This window comes from Equus quagga, chromosome 16 (genome assembly GCF_021613505.1).
Source record: "Equus quagga isolate Etosha38 chromosome 16, UCLA_HA_Equagga_1.0, whole genome shotgun sequence".
Taxonomy (NCBI): Eukaryota; Metazoa; Chordata; class Mammalia; order Perissodactyla; family Equidae; genus Equus; species Equus quagga.
Genome location: NC_060282.1, coordinates 73512778 through 73527205, shown reverse-complemented (window position 1 = coordinate 73527205; position 14428 = coordinate 73512778). Strand labels below are relative to the sequence as shown.

The 14428-nt window shown below is 36.4% G+C and overlaps 1 long non-coding RNA gene across 2 annotated transcripts in view; it reads right to left on the bottom strand.

The window, feature by feature from the left end:
- Positions 1–14428, bottom strand: part of LOC124228002 (uncharacterized) — a 119126-nt gene that overhangs the window by 6654 nt on the left and 98044 nt on the right. The window contains exon 5 of one of the 2 annotated variants that reach the window (XR_006885603.1): positions 12933–12997. The exons of the other annotated variant lie outside the window; for it this stretch is intronic. This is a non-coding gene — a long non-coding RNA (uncharacterized LOC124228002). Of the gene's footprint in view, positions 1–12932; positions 12998–14428 lie in introns of those variants that run through there. 2 annotated transcript variants of the gene reach the window in all.

The window sequence follows — 14428 nt, the reverse complement described above, 5'->3', positions numbered from 1 at the left end:
TTCAAATTATTGTACCTCATCAATTATTTGGTTATTAACTCTCCTGGCTTCCCAAAGAATTTGAAGCACATTGAAAAACATCTTTAGAATTCCTTCATAGTTTGAATACCAATAACTTTATACCACTACGTATAAAATTATAATGATCACAAAAACAACACGTCCACCTGGACAATGGCCCTGGTCAGTTGTGATGCACTGCACCATAGTGAACACGGGTTCAGCAACAGACTCCTCACTTACAATCATCTAATGAGAAGCTTCAACATGCTTATTCCCAACACCTACAATTTCTAGATTATGCAAGTACCCATTCTGATTAATTTCTTTAAAACCAATCCAGGAAACAGCTACAGTTCGTAGTCTGCATTTTCACCAAGAGAAAAGCAATAAAATAATGAGTATACAGATGCTAAATAGAGACTTAAATGGGTAGATGGAATTAATCAGACTAGGAAAATTGGAATAGCCTTTTGGTTACAGCTATCAATCAAATGTTAGTGTTGAGTATTACCTAGAAAAAAGCTTGAAACTGTTCTTGGGTTGATGCTCTGCAGGCAGAAATAACGTGCTTGTGTCTCAACAGAAAAATGAAAGGGCCATTGACAGGTATCATTGGATGTATTATCTTGCTGACCCTTGGAAGCTAGAGCAAATGCAGAAGCTGGGTTTATAATAGATGAAATTAAGAACATCTGAGTCTTTGGTTAAATTATTTTTATTTTTTGTGCCCCTGAGCATTAGTAGAGACATGGCACCTTTTTCCCTGACCTGACATGATGTATGGTCAGCTCATCAAGGTAGCTAAAGAAGTATTACAGAATTCCTCAATCGCCATATAGAACTTTTTGCTAGTTTGAGTGGAGGAGGAGCAAAACCACGACAGCTTTCCTGGTGCTCAGAAAAGGTCATTGCTAGTAGTATTTCTCATTCCGCAGCCATAACACTGCAAAACCCTGAAAATGAACATGCTCAGCTTGAAAAATCACTAATCACATGTTAGTCCTTTCTTACAAAATAGATCAACAGACACATGCAGAGTCCCTAACACACACTAGCACTATGCTCATTGCTATGAGAAATATAAAAAAAATAAGATGCAATTCCTATCACGAAAGGAGCCTGTGATTTAATTAAGGAATTAATTTCTATTAATAAAAAATAATAACACTCTACAAAAGGATAAGATACATGCAATAAGAGACTCTATAGATAAAAGGGCTACCAAAGTATAGATGACGTATACGTCTTCAGGTCTTCAGTGGCCACCAGCAAGGTCACTTTGTTAGAAAGGCAGACCCTCAGGCTCCACTCCCCACCCACCGAATCAGAATCTCCATTTTAGCAGATGCCCAGATCTTGCGATTTGTAAGCACATTCAAGTTTGAGAACCTTATCTTAGATGTTTCCGTATGAAAAATGGTCCTTAAATCAGTTGTGAAACTAATGAGTTGACCAAGAAAAGTGAAGAAAAACAGACCAGGAAATTTTAGGCAAGTGGTCAGAGGAGAACAAAAGCGTAGCATGAGAGGGTCTGAGATGTGTTCCAGGAAGACCTTCGCTTGCCAATTTAGCTAGGGGAAAAGATTTTGCCCAGAGAATGGCAAAAGATAAGTCTTGAAATGTAGAATGGGTCTATGTAAGAGACAGCCTGAAAGCTAGGTTGAGAGAACCACTGAGTATGTTTAACAGACCAGTGCTTTGGTAATAAATATGATTCACTGTTCAGATTCCACTGTTCAGAATTGAAGAACTCACTCGCCTTGAGTGCTGGCTGCTGGTGCCTCAAAGTTGAGAGCCACCCTCAGCCAAAGGGAGCTACTTTACTTGAATTTACACCCTCTTCGTGGGGACAGCTCACATTCAGTACTGGTTGATGCAGAGGTACAGAGGCCTGGCCTGGTGGCCTCAGTTGGGAACATCTTTGAAGGACTATTCCAATGTCAGAGTTCCCTGTGGGGTGAGATGAGTTATCTGGTACAGATGCATGTCACTTTGATATCTCTCTCAGTCCTGCTATTCAGTCCTGCTTTCCTCATTTCCTCGCACGTGCTGTTCCCAAGACAGTTCCTAATAAATTTCCTGCGCACAATTCTCCATATCAGAATCTGTTTTCAAAACGCAGACCTAATACCACTTTGCTCAAAAATTAACATCATCACTAAAAAATTTATAATTAGTTCATCTGTATAATTTTATTCTGGTATTATTCTTTGGTTACTTTACTAATATTCTTTAAGCATCAATCAGAATATACATTTCTTAAATGCAGGGAATGTGTTGTATTCTTTTTTTAAAAAAATTCCACTAAGGGTCCAGCCCTGCACAGCAGTTAAGTTTGCAGGTTCCGCTTTGGTGGCCTGGGGTTCGCTGATTCGGATCCCGGGTGTGGACCTACCCACTGCTTATCAAGCCATGCTAGGGTAGGCATCCCACATATAAAGTGGAGGAGGATGGGCAAGAATGTTAGCTCAGGGCCAACTTTCCTCTGCAAAAAGAAGAAGATTGGTGGTGGATGTTAGCTCAGAGCTAATCATCCGCAAAAGAAAAAAAAAAAAATTCCACTAAGTTAAATACAGATTTGGGTACATAATAAACATTTAATTCGCATTTTATGAATTTTTAAAAATCATTTCTTTGAAGTTATTTTATGTAAAATTTTCTGTGATACGTATTATTTTATGTAAAATTTTCTGTGATACGTATTAGACAAGCAAATGAATAATTTTAGGAAAGCCTTTATAAGCTGAAAAGTAGTCATTTCCAGGACTGATTTCAGCCCTGTGCGTCATCCACATCAGCTCTTTCATGTATCTCAATACAGCACGTGGAACATCATAGGTACTCAGTAAACGTCAGTTAACGTAACAGATAAATGAGTAATGATGTTTATACGGTACAGTACACTCTACCTAAGTGTCTTTATTTAATCCTCTCAGTAACTTTCAGGTAATAACCTGAGTTACAACAGGAAGCTAAGAACAGATTCCCAGCCTCACCTCAGACGTTCTGAATTAGAATCTCTATGGTTTTCATTGCTTCTCAAACTTAAATGTGTATTAATTTCCAACAAATTCCTCAGTGATGCTGATGGTCAGTGGCTCACATTACTAAGACCACAGCTTACTACACGACAGCTGGACCAGTGACTGTGTATTGTTACAAAGCTTCTCAGGAGATTCTGTGGGGTGGTAGCTCAGAATATTTTTTCAAGTTATGCTCAGGCTCTACTCCCAGAAATTTCGCTTCACCTGGTCTGGGATGGAGTTTGGGTACTGACTGTTTTTCCTAACATGCAGCCAAGATTGAGAGGCATAGCTGTAGCTTTTGCTCAAGAATACGTGTCTGTAACATGGTAGAATCAAGACTACATTTGAGTCGCAATTCAGTGTCCATGGCTTTCCCAGAATCTCATACTACATCCCTGGAGACTAGATAGAATTTCTGAGTTGTCCTACTCAATATCCAAATTAGGTTTGACTCTGGTAAGTATCTGAAATACATAATAACCTCTATTCCATTAGTTTCTACAAACTGCATAGTAAAGGAGAAATAGACATGATCAGAAAATGAAAGTGGGTAAACATGAGTTAATTACTCTCAGAATTCGTTAGTAATCTCCTTGAATCTTTAACAAGTATGCCCCCTAGGAATTCCAGAAAGTAGTTCTATATATTCTCCAAGCAACCATTTTGCCATCTCTGCAAACTGCACCTTTCCCACTTCCTTCCGTGTGGGAGAAACACAATGTCTCCACCACTCCCCAAGCCCCGTGCAAAATTCTTTTTAATAGGAGTACTAGTATACAACTTTCTTTTGCTTACATTTTACCCTTTTTTGTGGGCCACCAACAAATCTTTCTCTGAAAAATTATCGTCACCCATTATGATAGGTGAAAACTAGAGGCATAGTTAGCCACATGTGCATGCCATCATCTTGTCAACATAAGACAGCAGGAGGTCAAGCGCAAAAATTTCAGCTGAGGTCTCAGCCACTAGATGCCGCTGATGTGTCTGGAGGCCTAGGAAGTGACTTCTACAGAAGTATAAAGGCTTACATCTTGGAAAATAAAATGCTGTTACTATGGTGACCAGCTGAGATTATGGATAATGAGAGTACCATGTTTTCCACTCTCTAAGGAGCTATTGTTCTCCACATATTGCTCTATACCGAACATTACTGACCTTCAAAATGCATCAAAATCATTGGTACTTTCCTTTCTAAAAAAAGGATATTTCATTCAGTGCTTTTGTGTGAGTGAAAAGCTGTACACATCAGTCATTCACACACACACACAGACACACATACACAAAATATGGAAAGGAACCATTATTCAACGCATTTTTCTTATTTACGTAAGAAGAGTGATCAATGGTCTTAAGAGAACATGATGTCACAGTTTCTACAACTTTGTGTGTTTCCAAATTCTTTAAAATTCTCTGTCTACAAAGATAGAGGAATTGAAGGAACTAACTCAATATTTATGATCTCTGTAATAGCATCAAATATCTAGGTAGAAATAATTGTAGGCAAGAGTATGTTTTCAGTGGAACAGGGATTTTAAAAATTTCCAGTTTATTTAGAGAAATACATGTAGTTATTTTTCTTCTAAATCCAGCAGTGGACAAGAAAATAGAGGCACAGGGAAATAGAAATCTTTTACATAAAACAGTTTAGAACAGGTGTTAAAATATGTTAAAAGGATAAATAATATTTATTGTTTATTAACTAGTTGATTATTGATGTCTTTAATATTCCTATCTCCAATAGGAAATCTGTGAAATTAAGGTTCATATTTATGTATTTTTAGAAATTTAAATGTAAGGGAAATGTTCAATGGATATTGTGGTGCTCTATAAGAATAACTTGAAAGAAAATTCCCCAAAAACAATTACTTAAACTTTCATAGCCCAAGGAAATAAAAATTAATTAATATATCTCAAAATTCAAGCAAGGGAAGAATTAATGACCAGATTTTTCACCTCAAAAGACTTTATATAATAACTAACGAGTATGAAAAGTAATACATATGTCATTTTTCATAATATATGATGGGTTCTCATTATCCCAGAAAACTCCACCCAGTCATTCCTTTCAAAAACTATCACTGAGCTGCTTGAACTTAAAGTGAATTTGATATGCCATTTCCTTGGGCCTAGTCTCCAATGGCATTAAACGACTCATAGAAATCATGGCTTGGTATGTAGTTCTTAACAGCAGTTGCACCTTTTAAAAACAAACAGAAGATGAGGCTGACAAGAAATATCTGGAAATAAATGTCAAGTGGCATTGTTAGAATACTAACCTTGTATTTGAATCAAAGTTTCCCAAAATACAGGAAATTCTGAAAGTACAAGTTTCTGGCTACCAATATTTGTCTGTCACCTCAATGAAAATGCGATGGAGACATTCAAGGGACTAAAAACAATAGTGTGACATATCCCACAATGTATTTTATTCTCTGTCTTAGATTCCTAGGGTTGCCATAATAAAGCACCACAAACTAGGTGCCCAAAACAACACAAATGGATTGTTTCACGGTTCTGGAGGCTAGAAGTCCATGATTAAGGTGTCAGCAAGGCCATGCTCTCCCTGAAATCTGCTGGGAATCTTTCCCTGCCTCTTACTAGCCTCTGGTGGTTTGCCAGCAATCTCTGGCATTCCTTGGCTTGCAGCTGCGTATCTCCAGTCTCTACCTTCATCGTCACATGGCGTTCTCCTTGTGTGTCTCTGTCTTCGCATGGCCTTCTTCTTCTAAGGACATCAGCCATTTTGGATTAGGAGCCCTTCCTACTCCAGTGTATCCTCAGTTTAACTAATTATGCCTACAATGACCCTATTTTGTAATAAGGTCATCTTCTGAGGTACTGGGGGTTAGGACTTCAAAATATCCTTTGTGGGGGGGACACAACTCAACCCATAAGACTCTCACAATACTAGAAAGAATTTGGTACAACATCAAACCTTATAAATCATCACCATTTTCTTCTCTTGATTTGCAACTGCTTTTTAGAAGATCATGAGGTTTACAATCAGCTTTATGATGTCATACTCAAGCATTAACAATGGACTCTACTGACTAAAAAGCAGGATGGACTAGAGACTCAAAGAATACAAAAGACTGACTACAACTGACATCCTCCTGCAATCAGGCATAAATGTATTTAAATAATAAAATCTTAAAAAAAAAAGGTGACATCTTTCCCCAGCTGTCATTGGCAACTAAACAATTACCCTATGTGGATGGACATGAATGACATCAGCAATTATTGTGAAGAAATGTTTAATTCTAATAATAATTGTGGCTTCATATTTTACTAAGGAACATATAACACATACCATTCATTCCTCTATGTTTCATATAGTCATGAAGTAAGGAAATTTTTAAAAATTGCAGCTTCATGAATCTGTGGATTAACTGTAAATGCCTCTGTGCTTCCATCTGCAAAACCAAGAGTATTCTAGTCATATTCAAGCAATGTAATTTTTTTCCAAATTTTCATCATTTATTCCCATCAAATTCTGTTCCAATGGTATACCAAAAGAGGGGAAAAAATTACTTCCAAAGTTTTGAAAGATCAAAAATGTGCTCATTGAGTCATTGATCCATTCATTGATCCTTTCAACCTCATCCATGAGAATGTACCATTCCAGGCATTGTGATAGTTCTTGGATTTAAACAGTCACCAGGCCTGGCAATGAAACCAGGCTATGGTGGTACACGTGCTGAATCTCAACTAGACTATCAAGCTTGCTGAAATACTTATTGAATAAACAGTGAGACCTTTGTATTAGAATTTAAAGAAGAATGCAAAGAGCATCACAAAATATGTATTTTGTAAATTACATTTTGATTACGTTTCCCAACAGTGATGCTAATGTAATTTTCTTCTGGATTTCAAGGGAAGCTTTGGATTGCTTTTGTAAGTGTTCATTTGAAGACACAAATAGCAGTCACATTTCCAGCAGCCTAATGGCAATCACCTGTATGTCTCACCAGTACCACAAATTAAACGTGTTCATCACTGAACCCATCATCTTCATTCTCTAACTCTACTTATTTGTATGTTACTGATTTCTCTTGTTGACACCATTACCTTTCCACCACACAGACTCAAAAATCAGTATTTTCTTCTTTTTTTAACATTCTTTTTATTAGAACTCTCATTCACTTCCTCATTTTAACTCCATAATATTTTTCTATCTATTCCTTCTTTATTTTCACAAACCATTCTCATTACCTCTCTTAGAACACTGGCTTTCTAGATGGTCTCTCAACTTGCTTTTCCAACATATTTATTTCATTGAAGCACAAATCTGATCATGATATCCCCTTAAATAAAAATCTTTCTTCCTCCCCTTGGTCCATGGAATAAAGCTCAAAGCCTTTTGTCTAGCATTCAAGGCCTTCCATAATTGGTTGCATCTCTCCATTTACTATCTTCCTATCATTTATCATATCCAGAGCACTATTTTCAAACTAGAATAACTGCTATTAACCTGAGCATTCCCAATTCATGATATTACTCACACTAGATAATCAATGAGAATGCCTTTATATCACATCAAATTCTACTATTCAGTGATAATAGTTACTATTTTATTTAACTATATGAGAGACTGAGCTGATTTATTACAACCAAGTGATATACTTACAAATCCTTCAAAATCTATAGCTTGTTTTAATATCTCCAAGATATATCAAAATATAGTATTTTCAAAAATCCACAAACTGAATGGTTATTTGCAAATTTTTTCCACAATTAATAGAATGTGGAAAGGACAATTTCTTCAACAAATGGTGTGGGGGGGAAGCATAGCACAATAATGCTGGTGGCCACAAAGCTATAGTCCAGCAGTGTACTGACGGACAGGAACCGGACCAGTTCCTTGAGGTCCAGCAGCAGCGCCAGGAGAGCCATGAGCAGCCCAAAAAACATAAATGTGGATTTTATTATTAAAAATCTATCTAATATGGTCTTCTTTGTACAACACAAATTATTCAAATTCATAAGCACTCTACTCAGAGGTATTCCATAAAAAAGTTCAAGAAAGTATACCAGAGTAAAACACAATTTGTTAACAATTTACATTTCTTATTTTGCTAAGCTAACCCGATGTTCATTAGTCCACATAATAGTTTCATATTTAATATTTTTAATATGATCATAGAAGAAATAGATGCTTGGTGTGAAGTAAGAAGAGAAAGTAAATTTCTAGTTAGATGCTGGTAAGAAAATTTACAGTTTAGCTTTGCTACAACCAGAATTATTGCTATTCCAAAAGAAATTTTTTACAATAAAAACTAAATATATGAATGGAAATGGTCAAAGTCAAATTTATTTCCATTTTACTATAATTCTTTCAAATAATTTTTTGAAATTTTGTTTCATTTTTAATGTTAGAACCTCTAAAAAAGTCTTTGCTGATTAAAGATGAGGATTTGGTAAGTGATTTTATTTGATAAAGTTATATTAATATACATGAGATGTTTTATTCTTTTGCATTTTTGATATTAGAGAATGGGAAAAAATAAGGATTTTCGCTGAAAAAAGTCTTTGAGAGTCCTGCTCAAGAAGGCAAATAAGTGTACTTTGAGATACGCACTACACCCCAAACACTTAGTAGTGATTGATAAAATATAAAAAGAGAAAACCGAAAATTCACTTGGGCTCAAAACCAAGATGGACATTTCTATAAACCAGAGTCCTAACAGGAATCAGGACAGAAGCCCGGGGCAGCTGGACTCCCGGACAGAACAGACACAATGGCAGCTTCTTTTAAGCTGTTGGCTCAGGCAAGAGTCCAGAAGAGAGTAGGAAGCCCAGAAACAAAGCCATGCACGTAGAGGAAGTAGATATGTGATAGGACGACCACACAAAATGTTCATGAATGAACGTCCCAGCTTATACCTGTTGTCCTTGCGTTTTGTCTGGTTTGGGAAGCATGCTGTTTGTTTGCTAGGTTCGTTTTTTTCAACGATTTCCAATAGTTAGGTTAAATTAAGTATGGATGTGGTATCTCTTGTGGTTCCAGAATCTTCCATGGTCTGTCCAATGTTGTGTGAGATGCATGTGTAATGAATTGAGTTAAACTAGCTTTGCCTGATTTTTCCTAGATAGAGTGTAACTAATAACACACATTCTAAGAAAACATGTAGAGTATTTACTGAGAGGAGTGGCTAAAGGCTCTTTCCAGCCTCCTGGGGTGGTGAGAGAAGTATCTGAAACTGGGTGTTTTTGCAAGCCATTTGTATATCAGCCAGCTTTGCTGTTTCTCATGTTTTTGCCTATGAGATACACCATGCTGCCAGACCACCAGTTGGTGGACCACGCCTTGGCTTGAAAGATGTACAAAGCTGCCAGTTGATGTGGTCCTTGGGCCCTATGGGAAATCATGGAGTGTGTTTGTAAGATATAGAGACAGTCAGAGTAGTTGTACTGTAGACTCTATAGACATTCGTTGGAATGCCCTTATTTGAATGATTCTGTCATTTATTGTATGGTGGAAATATATAACTTTTATTTTTTGCAAATAAACCCTTTTGACAACAATGAACTCAAAAATATGAATGCTTATGCTAATGAAAAATTAAATACAGATTTTATGTATCCCAAAGGTTGATGATGGACATAGAATTTTCCCAAAATGTTTATGGATATATGGTATTCACTATAGGGCCTTAAGTATATCATGACTACATGAAAGTCAAAATGCAGAAATTTACCAAAGAATTATTAGCATATTTTCCCAAGTTAGAGGTTATTTTAAGCAGACCATGCTGAAGACTACAATTTAATAAAGAAGCCACAGGAAGTGTATTTCATACCGAAGCATTTTCATCTTTTCAGTGAAGCATGACTTTTCATTTAGATCAAATGATTTTTCTTTTAAATTAACTCACTCAGTTTCAAATTCAAGTTTTCTTATGCTCCATGGAATAGATAAGCAGTAGCTGTTAACATGTTGGATCCAGTATTAAAATAACTTCACAGTTTAATGTTCCTGTTTGCGTACGTGTTACTAAATGTTTCAGATAAAATATAGCTTGCTTCTAAAATTGATTTGAATTTTTTTCAACCAATTCATGGAAGAATACTACAGATGTTAGAAGTTCACTACGTTGTCGTTTAAAAATGTAAAATTATTATGAATGCTTTTTCTTTTAAATTTAATTTTAGTTTAAAAGTTCAAAAGGTAACCTCTTTTTTTGGCAATAATATAAATTTTGATGGAGCACATGTATGTAGAAATGTGTGGATTTTATACATAGTTCAAAGACACTTATAGACCAATATGAAAAACAAATAAAACTATATTTTACTTATGTTTATAAAATAACCAGAAAATGGTAAATACTATAAATTTCAATGTAAAGTAAGGAACTAGAGAAGTGGAAAGTCTATAAGAAGATACTCAACCTCACTTTAAGCAAAATGAAACAATGAGAAATTCTCAGAAAATGAAAGGCCATTTATTTTCATCACTTTGTGAAAAAGGAAGCCCTGGAGCCCTGAGCTAGAAAAGTAATCATGACGGACCTTGTCTTTCTGAAAATGCATTCAAGCATTCATTTTATTTAGAAAATGAACAAGATAAAAGCTGTTTATACTCCCAATTTTCACTTGTAAATTATAAAATAATTAGAATGTTCCTATAAAAAATGAAAGCCAGGTAGTAAGTCATGCCTACAAAGGAAATAAAAACCATAATTCAATATTTCAAAATTAGCTAAAAGAAAATAAGAAATGTGGAAACTATAAAAGAACATATTGGGGCCAGCCCGGTGGTGCAGCATTTAAGTTCGCATGTTCCGCTTCTTAGCGGCACAGGGTTCGTCAGTTCGGATCCCAGGGGTGGACATGGCACTGCTTGGCACACCATGCTGTGGTAGGCATCCCACATATAAAGTAGAGGAAGATGGGCACGGATGTTAGCTCAGGGCCAGCCTTCCTCAGCACAAAGAGGAGGATTGGCAGTAGTTAGCTCAGGGCTAATCTTCCTCAAAAAAAAAAAAAAAAAACAGATTGTAAGTTAGAAAATCTTAAAAATAAGACGTTTGGGAAAAAGGAAGATATAAAAAGATGGGTGACAGCACTTACACAAGCATTGAAAGTAAAATAAAAGATTACATCAGAAACAAAAAAAAAACCCTAAAATATAAGGTATACAAGAGCCAATAAACACAATGGATGATGCCTTCAGGAAAATAAAAGATGGAAAGAAGAAAAATATTTAAAAGCAAAAGAAATGAAGAAAAAATGAAAAGGATTTGAAATATCATGATAAATAAAGAAGATAAATTAAGAAAATTCAATAGACATATAACAATTGCCAAAAAGAAAACCTACAGCAATGGAATATAAAATATGCTTAAAACAATAACTCAAGAAAAATTTCCAGAAATGAAAAACCTGAAACTACTTACCCGGAAATCAACCTATAAAGACAATACCAAGATATATTCTCATAAAACCTTTAGACTTTAAAGATATTTTTTGCTTCCCAGCAAAAAGATCAAGTCTCTTAAAGGGAAAGGAAACCAGATTATTATTAGACTTCTTTTCCTTTTTTTCTTTTTTGAGGAAGATTAGGCCTGAGCTAACATCTGCTGCCAATCCTCCTCTTTTTGCCGAGGAAGACTGGCCCTGAGCTAACCTGTGTGCCCATCTTCCTCTACTTTATATGTGGGGACAACTGCCACAGCATGGCTTGCCAAGCAGCGTGTAGGTCCTTGCCCAGGATTCGAACTGGCGAACTCCGGGTCACCAAAGAGGAACATGCAAACTTAACCGCTGTGCCACCAGACCGGCCCCTATTACTAGACTTTTCAAAAGCAACACTTTATGCTGGAAGTCAATGGAGTAACACATTTTAAATACTGAAGAAAATAAAATAAGATCCATAAATTTAAGATCCCAGTCCAACTGATCTTTAAGCATAAAAACCTCAGACCATGAAAACCTTGTCATGAAATGCAAGAATTTATGGGATATTTTTCCCATGAGTCTTTCTCAGGGAAAATAAAGAGAATGAGCATCAGACGACCCTAAAGTCTGGAGATCATCAACATAAAGACTAGTGGGATCTTGGGGACTGGTCCTTCCATTAACATGGTCAGCACCTGGGAGACGTTCAAATGCCACCATCAATTTCAGCATCAAACCCATCACCACCTCAAACCAGAACAAACTGAACACTCACTTGCTCCTAGTTTTGAGCTTTAAAATCTTGAGCTGCTGGGAACTGACTCTTGCGGAGGTTCTGATCTAAGTTACTCATTAGTGCATATTATTATTCTTATTCGGTGATGCTCATGAGAAATTTCTGGAAGCTTTGTTAGTGATCCCAACTTCATTTTGTCTACTCGGCCTCTGCAGGAAGCAGCTGTTTCATAAACATTTATGCCGCTGTACTTGTACCTCAAAAAATATGAAATTACTTTCTGCCTGTTTCAAAGCACTTACTTTTACAACTGACGTGACTTCCTGATTATCTCTATCTTTTCTCCTTCACGCATTAAAGACCAGTTTTCAAAAAGAAGAATGAAAGTGAGGAGGAGAAAGAGGAAGAAGAAAGAGGGGAGCAAGAACAGGAAAGGTACAGATGGCCGTTGAAGGGGAGAGAAGGAGGAGAAGGGGAAGCAGAGGTAATTGCAGAAGGAACTGTGAATTCAAAGTGAGCAACTGGACAGTGACAGAGAGGTCAACTCCCAGGGTAACAGTACAGGCGGACACCGCGGTGTAAGCAACAAGGACGACAGGATTGCAGATTGCAGTGACCAGGCTGCAAGGCAAAGGGCAGCATCCAGGTATTTTCACATTCACCAGGAAGCTTTGGGACTCTCCTGGGACTCTGCGAGGGGAACAAGGGAGACTTGGAAGAACTGGCATCTCAATGGTTTACCTGTTGGGGCTCCGAAATGATGAATTTTGTTATAATACATCTCTCTTCACTGTTCCTTCGGTTTGATTAGGCCTGGAGACCTAGGGATTACCTTAGATCGAAAACCACAACAATAAAAATGTTGTTTACATATACCATGAAAAAGTTAACCAAGGATATTAAAAACGTGTCAAATAAATAGCTTACACATAGTGTCATTGAATTTAATCCTACTTTTGGCATTGTGAGAAACAACCATGTGAAATAACATTTAATTGGTACTGACAGAACTCACTTCCTCTTTGCTGGTTTGCAGAGTAGAGAGTACTAACAAATTGCATTCTAGAATGTTGTGAGACCTGTGAAATACATTTGCCCTCTTACTTCCACTCCACAGACACAATCCACATATGCTTAAATCTGCCTTTCCATCTGCCAAATATGAATTAATGGACTGCTTGATAGCAAGAATTTTGTTTTTTAGAATGTCATTAGGTGGTCAAAATCTTTTGAAGCTCAAGCTAAGCTACGAAAAAACATCCTACAATTATTTTAAAAATGAAAATAACTAAGTGAAATATCCACTCACACAAGACCCATCTGTATGAATATATATTACCAGTTGAAAGTATCATTATAAACATAACTAACGTATGCATAAAACTGATCATAATTTCTCAATAACATTTTCTCTTTCCTGGAACTAAAATAATTACAGTAGGAAACACACTCGATTAGTATTAAACTCTTAAATTAGCTTGGCAGAAAAACATTTGCTAAAATTTGAAAAGTATTTGAGAACTAAGAGGTATATACTGTAATTTGTAATTTTAAATAAATGTGTCTCCTTGTAGAATTATATAAGCTTAAATTTTCATATACAGAAACTAGACTTTTAAGTGTAGTTTCCCAAAGAAAACAAAAATATTTTACTAATATATCAGTATGCATAATTATATATCTCTTTGTTCAACGACATTTTTGCTGAACTCTTGAAAGTTTTTCAAGAAGGAAAAGGAAATAAACATACAATGCTGTCCTTTCTGAAGGCTAGATGTCACTCCAAACTGACGCATGTAACCACCATTTATTGAATGCTTTCTGCATATTTGTGAGTGTTTTATATTCAGTTCATCCAAAATCCAAATAAGGGGGCCGGCTCCGTGGCCGAGTGGTTAAGTTCACGTGCTCCACTTCAGTGGCCCAGGGTTTCGCCGGTTCAGATTCTAGGCCCAGACCTCGCACTGCTCATCAAGCCACGCTGAGGTGGCATCCCACTTGCCACAACTAGAAGGACTCACAACTAAAATACACAACTATGTATTTGGGGTGCTCTGGGGAGAAGAAGAAAAATAAATAAATAAATAAATAATAGAGGAAGATGGGCACAGATGTTAGCTCAGGGCCAATCTTCCTAGCAAAAAGAGGAGGATTGGCAGCAGATGTTAGCTCAGGGCTAATCTTCCTCACAAAATAATAACAACAATAATAAAATAAATAAAATCCAAATAGGACTTCTCATGCCAATTTTTCAGATATAGCA